This window comes from Pinus tabuliformis, chromosome 6 (assembly GCF_031772625.1).
Source record: "Pinus tabuliformis cultivar Carrire ecotype Pingquan chromosome 6, CPIR1, whole genome shotgun sequence".
NCBI lineage: Eukaryota > Viridiplantae > Streptophyta > Pinopsida > Pinales > Pinaceae > Pinus > Pinus tabuliformis.
Genome location: NC_142292.1, coordinates 1,562,869,600 through 1,562,878,424, shown reverse-complemented (window position 1 = coordinate 1,562,878,424; position 8,825 = coordinate 1,562,869,600).

Sequence of the window (8,825 nt, the reverse complement as noted above, 5' to 3'; positions counted from 1 at the left end):
CTAGCATGCTGCCTTCAAAAAGGAAAAAATTGCATTGCAATTGAGAAAGATCCATTACAATGCAATTTCATTCAGCAAAGAATTAATGCTCTTCAATTTCTTCCAGATGAAATGCAAGAAATTGGGTTGAGGAAAGGGGACTTTAATGAATCACGTGTGGCAAAAAAGGCAAAGGAACCCCAACCACCATTACATGGAATGTTTGGAAAGACATATATTGGGAGATTTGCAGACATCAAAGACCCATTAGAAGAGGAAATTGCGCAAAAGGAAGCAGAAAATATTGTGGAAGATGACAATGATGAAACTCTAGAGGACGAAGAGTTTGGATTATGTGACATTGTTGATTAAATTTAAGTTATACCTGGAAATCAAGCTTTGCAATGTTTTGACTTTGACATTTCATAAAAAGAATAATCAATGAATTAAAGTTGTTATGTGTTCAATATTTTTAATTTGTGATTTTCGCATTGATTTTTAAGTTAATTATTATTTTTTGAAAAAAAAGTTGTTATTATTATTTTTTTGACATGAAATTCATAAAAAAAACTATTATTTGACCATTTTTAGTTAATATTTTTGTATAAAAATTGTGATTTTGACATGTTAATTCTAGCAAAAAATTATCAAAACGTTTAGTTTTTTTGTTATATTTATGTTAAAAATGGTTATTTTTATGTCCATTGTTAAAAAACGTTGTTTTTTAGAAACAATTATTTCAGGTGGATTGAAAAATTAATTAAGGATGTATAAATATGTAGATTATCTAAAATTCAAACTATCGACTTTCTAATTTAAAAACGCAAAACAATAAAAACCCCCCTAAAAAAAAAAATTAAGATAGAGAACAAGAAAATATGAATAAAATGACGACTTCAAAAACTATCAAATTTAGAAAATAATTTTTTACATTTCACACACTAGAAAAATAAAAGTCAAAAAATAGGTCTTTTAAAAAAAGGGTGTGATGCAGAATACTCACTTTTTAAAATCAGCATGAAAATCACTACCATTCTAAAACTTGATTTCATCCTTGAACATGAAAAAAAATTAAAGTTCCAAAAACCATGTTCTAAAAAAAACATGTGTATTCTGCATCACCACTTTTGAAAATCGGGTCAATTTTTTGCTATCTCTACGAAACAGGTAACAGTATCAGTTCCCGTTTCAAAGTTTACATTGTTCTTTTATTAGATTATCTTTCGAAGTACAAACTTTCCCGCGCACTCAGCTTGTGAACTTACCAAGGTATCCGTGCACTCAGTTGTGGGAGCCTTCCCCTTTGCTTAAGTACAAGAAATAGACTTTCCTACCTTAGCTTACTTGCTCCAACAATGATATTCTATCTTATGATGCCTCGCTAGACTCGTTGTGACTCTTCTATTTATAGCCTTTCCTTTTACAATACCATGGTCCGAAGACCATGTGCAGGTCTCAAAACCTTATTAACACCTAACAACCTAAGGGACTAAATCCCCTTTGACTCTTACTATCTTCACGCTTCTCTTCCACAAATCGCAAAGACTTTACATTTTTACAAAAAGGAAATACAAAATTTTAACCCCAGGGACCCCATCCCAACAACCCCCCAACACAATTTGGTGACTCGTCCTCGAGTCAATCAGCTGGTGCTTCAATTCCTCAACGCCACAGAAATAAGATCCCTTAAACATAAAAAAAATAATCTCTCCAGAACTTAGCATTGGCTTTCATAACACAGTGTTTTGGTATCCAATACAGCGCACTGCAAAATTTAACTATTCAATAGAGTTCTGCATCTTCTCAAAGCTGCATGCACAGACTCACTCCTCCAAATGTAGCCCACATATTCCACATACAACGCATTAGAGTCTTCAACACACCAAATGCATAGGGACAAAGAGCAAAGGAATATGACAAAGAATGCATAAGTTATTGGGCAAAAAAATGCTAAAAATCAGGGTTGGCTCTGATACCATGTCAGGCTAGGTGTAACTCCAAAAATTTGAATTGATTTTCATTAAGGGAGAATATTGATGCAGGAGCATTCAGCCCAAGGAAAGTCATTGTAAATAGTATACATAGGGGGTCATGCATTTTAGGAAATGGTTTTCCTAAGTATCAAGTTAAGGCAATATTTAGGCCTTTAAGTGTGATTTAATTAGATAATGGGAGAAGATGTAAATGCTCTCAAAAATAAATAAATGAGAACATGAGTGGTAGAAGTCAAATCCAACTCTCTAGGAGCAAGAGAGAGCTTTTAGGAATTAATTAGAGTAGATATGGACCATTGAGCTGATAAGGAGACTTTTCTGCTTTAAAAAAGAGGGAAAAGATGGAATGGATAAAGTCTGCCACATATGTATGCATGTAGCAAGCTTTAGGGCTTTATTTGAGTGATTTAAGGAAAGGATGGGATCAATAATCCAATCCAAGTGTCCATATAAGCATATGTAAGCCTATGGGCAGAGAGGAGGCCACAAGTGTTGAGAATCAGGCCTGTGCGAGACCGAGGAGTCTCGGGTGTAATCTGTGTTTTCTATATTAATATATGCAAGATTGGTTCCTATCTATGTTAATATGCTTAGGAAGTATTTCATATGTGATTACAGTGAATTCATAGGCTCTGTACAGGTACAGACAGAATTTTGAAGGACGCAGAGGGAGAGTATGATTCAGAAGAATCAAAATGGATCATTGAATCCATTAGAGCTCTGCAAGAAGGACAGAGATCAAAGGAGTGTGAGGAGTTTAAGTTCAGGAGGAAGAGCGAGCTGCGAATGAGCAGAAGGCTGAAACCTTTAAAGAACCCAAAGAGCCACAGAAACCATTGAAAATGGTGTAAATTCTAAGTAAAGGGACGAGCGGAGAATTAAAGAATTGATGCTCAGCAACCGTTGGATCTGAGAAGATCAACGGCTGAGATCAAATCGGGAAGGCGAACTATCGCATCGGCGGGGTCATTACACAGTTTAACTCCCGTGAATGTAAAAACCTGAATTACATTAAGAAATGGTGAAAACCACAGTCGGGGTCAAGTGTCGGACTTGAAATATTTTAGGGATTGGTTTATTTCCCCATCGGGTCCGAAAAGGAAGGAGTCGGCATTGAGGTTGAGCGATATGCGATAGTGCGACTTAATCTCAACCGTCGGATCGCAGATCAGATCGACGGTCAAGATCTGATCACAAATCATGTATCGGCACTGGTGAAGTTCGGCCTATCGGAGGAGTGGCGACTAAAGAGCAGACCCGACAGGGTTATAGTGGCAATTGTATAACCTTTGAAGTCCGATATATGTATTTGGAGCAGGGTTCCTATGTAAACTTATGTTGCATTAAAGTTATATGTTAACACTCTGATAGTCGCATATCGAAAGAGAAGGGGGATATTCTAAGGAAGAGCGCCAATAGAGTATTTATGTGTTAATATATATATTAACAAAGGTCGAGAGGATTGGTTATATATATATATATATGCGACTAGAGGCTTAAATAAAGGTTAAGAAGGGTTTTTAAGTCCTGATAAGAGAGATTTAATGGAAGGCTTTGATTAAGTCTCATATGAAGATTATAAGAGTGGATAGAGTTCCGATAGGAGATAATGGTGGGGTGATTGGGTTCCGATTCAAAGGAACTGGTGGTGAAGGGCCTTAACCATATATAAATATGAAGTTTGACTCCTTTGTGAGTCTATTGCCTGGGACAATTGTGTTAGGCACTCTTATGAAATCTGTGGGTATGGGTGTGGGTGTAGCCCTGCACCAAATATGAATATATAAAAGGAGAGGGAGACTATTGTGTTTCATCTCCCAATGTCTCTTCATCTTCCAACTTCATTTTATTTTTACTATTTACAATATTTACATCAGTTTATCTATTCCTAAAGATTAGGTGTCAACAGAAAAAAAATTTAGGTTGCATGTTTCCAACCATCTCTTTAGTGGGTGATGGGGGTTATTCTTGTTAAATTTTATGGTATGTTCAATGTTTGCAACAATTACTTCAATGTCTTATTAGCCCAATAACAGCTTTAGTTCATATTTCAATAGCAATCACATTAAAACTTCAGTACAATTCACTTTAGAGCATCATTGAAAGTAACTGTAGATAGAACATCAACAATTAGTACAAGAAGATATGAGATGATAAGTGAATTGTGTAAAAATGAAAAGTTTCAAATTTATTTTATACTTAAGATAACCAAGAGACATGTCTTTTTTGTAAATTGGATCATGTATCTTTGTAAATTAAATTCTAGTAAGTTTGCAGATTTACATTTATACCCATATTTGTTAAAGTGTTGAAGAACCCGTAAATAAGGGTGGGCAGTAACTCTTGGTAAGTATATTTATCTACATATTTTTCCTTATCCCATATTTTACACAAATACTTGCTTAAATTATGGTGGGTAGTAACTTATGGAAAACATGTTATTTACGTGAGTATGAGCTATTTTCAGCTAATGGTCATGTTCTTATGAGTCTTCAACACTAATTATAAGTTAATTATTAATTATTTATGATTGTTATTATATATATATGGCTTCTAAAAAGCAGAATTAGCCCCTAGTTTTATTCTTTAACACTCCCTCTCAACTAGGGATGAATTACACCTATCAACATTCATCTATTGCTATGCCATAGTGTCCATCATGTACTAGCTCTGCACCTTGTCTTGTCTCTGTTGAAGATCGATATCATAGTAAAATAAGAAAGGATTGAAAGAGGGTGGGTCAGATGATCTGAATTGGATCCATGAAGAATTATCACAGCACCATGACTGTATCAGATCGGGACAAACTTCGAATTCAAGAGCACAGAGTGATCAGAAAAACCTCTGAACAGTGGCAATTAGTAGCCAGCATGGAACGACAAGGACCTCGGTCAAAGCGCGCTAACTGAGGCCCATGGAGACCGCGCAAGAGGCGAAACTATCACCTGGGAAGCCCGGATCAGGAAAAGGAGGCAGTTTTTGATGCGCAATTAGTTGGGCAAAACCCCTCAAGAAGGAGAGACCCCAAGCGCTCGGTCGCATGGAAGCCGGGAAAATTGTGGGGAAAAGTGCTAAAGGCTAAAGGCGGGACCCACGCTCCAAAACTAGCGGTATTTATCGGGGGCACCCTTGGGCGGTAAGCGGATTTGGAGAAAAACGAGCGATTCCACTCAGCGCCCGACGCATGGCAGGTGGAGGAGAGAGAAAACCGCCGCTCATCGCGCTCTAACGGTCGAGCAAGTCAATCACACGAAATGAGCGAATGGCGTCGGATCTGGGGGCTCCAAATCTAACGGCTGAGATCGTGCCCGATGGAGAAACTAGAATTGACAGGGGATTGAGCTGCGACAGAGAGAAGTTTGACGTTTGATTTGACTGCTGAGGTGGTAGATGAGTCATTTCCCGATGTAACTGAAAAACCAAACCGACGAAGGAAGAGCTGGCACCATTCGTGAGAGGACAAGTGGCCACTCCCTGTGAGTCGATGACCATAACGCAAAGACAGGGAATTCCAAGTGAACAGCAGCAGGCGATCCGATGGGGGAAGAAGGGAAATCGAACAGTCATGAGAACGACTGGCTTTAATACCATGAACAGAGACAAAGAACAGGGGACGCCAAGAGAGGACACTGAGAGGAAGAACTGGAGAAAGAAGAAGACGAAAGACAAAGAATGAAGAGACAGTGAAGCAAAGTGCAGAAAGACAGAGAGCCGAACTGACCTGTAGCATAAGGTAGCATCGAGCCATCCCTGAGAGGATTTGTCGGGAACTGAGCACCACACTGGTCTCCTTCCATTAAAGACTAGAGAGGTCAAGAGATGGTAAGGCAAAGAGTCTATGTACTCTAGTGGCTTGGGGAATCCAAGAACCACCCTACCAAGCAATTCTTTTTCAGGAGACTCAGATTGAGCTCCTCATTGTAATTCTCTGCTTTAAAGACACAATAAAAGAAAGCCACCACTAAAAGCTGGACCGGAGATGCAGCCCTGGAGGATAGGGTGAACTCCTTATTAATTTTTTGTGTCCTTGTATTTGCTTATTGTGTTTCTCTGCTGTTTTTCATTTTCCAGTGTTTGTGTATTTCGTAATCTGATCGATCCGGTGCCTAAAATAAATAGACACACACCAGCACATGAGTCTGTAATACCTTCACTCATTAATTAATTAACTGAGGTCACTCAAGGGTGATTTTCAGATCATCATAAGACCTTACAAATCTTGCCAAAATAACAGAGGCAAGTGTTCATGTCCAGGGATAGAACCCCTACCATGCTTGATCCTTAGTGATCAAGTTGTTGAACATCTTACATCCTAGTCATAGGGAATATAGTTGTAGCTGACACATTCGTTGATAGTACTAAATAACCCTAACCAATTTTCTCAATTAATTGATCGAATGAGAGGTACTTCCCAAGAATCCAAGATTACAAGAGTAGGATGTAAGTTGGGGTTTCCATAAGGGAAGGTGATCCACTCACCTTATTTTCATATAGTGTACTCCATAGGGGAAGGTGAACCACTCACCCTATGATAACATGTCGGGGTATGTACTCCAAAGGGGAAGGCGAACCACTCACCATGTGCTCATATAGCTCCAAGAAGAACCCCAGGCCCCCAGGAGCTCCCAGAGCTCAATGTCCAACTCAATTGAGACCCTCATGGGAGTGGATATCCATGAATCTAAGTCTCTGTTTGAAGGCTAAGAACATGGCCTTTCACAACAGCTTTGTGAGGATTTCAACAACCTATTCATTTGTCCTGATGTGTTGGAGCCTTATTGCTCCTTGTTGTACCATATCTCGGATAAAATGGTACCTAATATCAATACATTTAGATCAGTCATGGAACATGGGATTTTATGAAAGGCGAACCCCGCTTTGATTATCACAATAAATGATGGTGGTCTAGGGGTCAAAGCATGGATCTAGGTTACACTTTTTGGCAAAATGAGGGTACGTTTCGTTGAAAAATGGATGCTCGTGTAACAACCCTGGTGAAAATTCCATGTAATAAATGTTAAAAACAATAACCACAAATGAATGAGACACTTATTCCAAGCTGAATGTTAGGAAAGACATCCTAGGGGGTGTTCATTTGGTTGTTTATGTCTAAGGAAATTGGAAAAGGCAATGGCTAAGGCATTAAAAGGCATTTTGGAACATTTATTTATGAAAATAGTGGAAATTAGGAGAAAAAGGATGTGAAAGGTCACAAGTTGCATGTGAGGAGGAAAATGAAGGAAAATAATGGAAAATGAAAAAAATAGAGGCCTCATTCATAAAAAGGCTTCTGAGGATCAGTTGGTAACCTTTTGTCAGTTCAGTGTTGGAGTTCTCTCATTTTCTCTCTCTCTCTCTCATACTCTTGGACACTTAGAGATTTCTTGGAGTACTCTTGGAGGGTGTGGCATAAAAAGGAAAATGAAGAGAAAGGAAGCACAAGAAGGCATCGACATCAATAGCTACATCATATTTTCTTGCAGGTACAGAGTTGCATGTATGATTTCTTCACTAGTTTTGGCATGCATGGCATATTCATGTGGATTCTTGGTTATGATCTGTCATTAGCATGAAGGAGGGCTTGGATCGATGGTGGATAGCCTAGTCTTTCCATTTCCTAGACATCCATGGTGATGGTTGGTTTACTTTCATTATTTTGTTTTGGTTGGTTCTCATGTTTCCTTAGCTTGGGTTGAGTTATTAGTCATGGAAGCCCTGATTGAACAAACACTCTGGAAGCCCTGTAACAGCTTGGGTTGAGTTACTAGTCCTGGAAGCCTTGGTTGGAAAAACGCTCTAGAAGCCCTTGTTGGGTCGAGTTACTAGTCCTGGAAACCTTGGTTGGACAAACGCTCTAGAAGTCATGTATAAGTTGTGAGCTGAGTTAATAGTTCTGGAAGCCTTGGTTGGACAAACGCTCTGGAAGCCCTGAAAGGCTTGGATGGAGACTAATCTGATGATGGTTTTGGTGATGTCCGATCGTGAGGTGGAATCATTATTTGATGGGTTGAGGTTGATGGCCTCTGGAAGCCCTGAATGAGTTTTGATTGATGTGTTCTATGAGATCCCACATTTATGCTTGGAATATGGCACGGGGGTGAATGGATGAAGAGAGATTTGGCTCAGTCATTCTACGGTCAAGTGGAACGTAGTAGTCCCATCTCCGATTGGTTCATTGCATTCATTAATGATAAATAATTTCCTTGATTTCCATGTGTAAAGGTATTGATGTATTTATGGATTTGATGGTTGTCATGTTTATTATATTTCTGTTCCTATTATGCTGGTTATATGCACAATTTATGACAACATTTATATATGGCTCTCAGCATGTTTTTACTCATATGTGAATGGATAATGTGTCTATGACCTAATAGATTATAATGAAACAAATGGGCTGAGGAAACAATGGTTCATAGCGATTCTCAAATAAGTATGAGATCCCTATGCTTAACTCTGTTATTTACACCTGTAGATTACATGTCGATGATATGTTTGACAAAATGCTAGTCATGGCTAGTAGGGATCCCGTCAAAGTCTTGAACAAGTATTTTCTTTAATGTTGTCATTTCCATGTTAATTTATCGATATGAAGAGATGGTTCAGTTCTGGTCAATGACCTGGGCTCTGGGCCTGAAAAAGTGACTCAAATCCCAGAGTTCCTGGCATAACACTGACAATTTCGATATCTGATCGCTGGCAGACAAGCCTTTGGGAGCGACTTTGGGTTTTTGGTCACCCTCATGCATATAGCATGGGAGCGACTGAGCCTTAAATTGTCCAAAATCTTATTGGGACCCTAAGGAAAGTTGTCTAAACTATTGGATTGGTTCCTGAGGGTCCTGTAGCTGA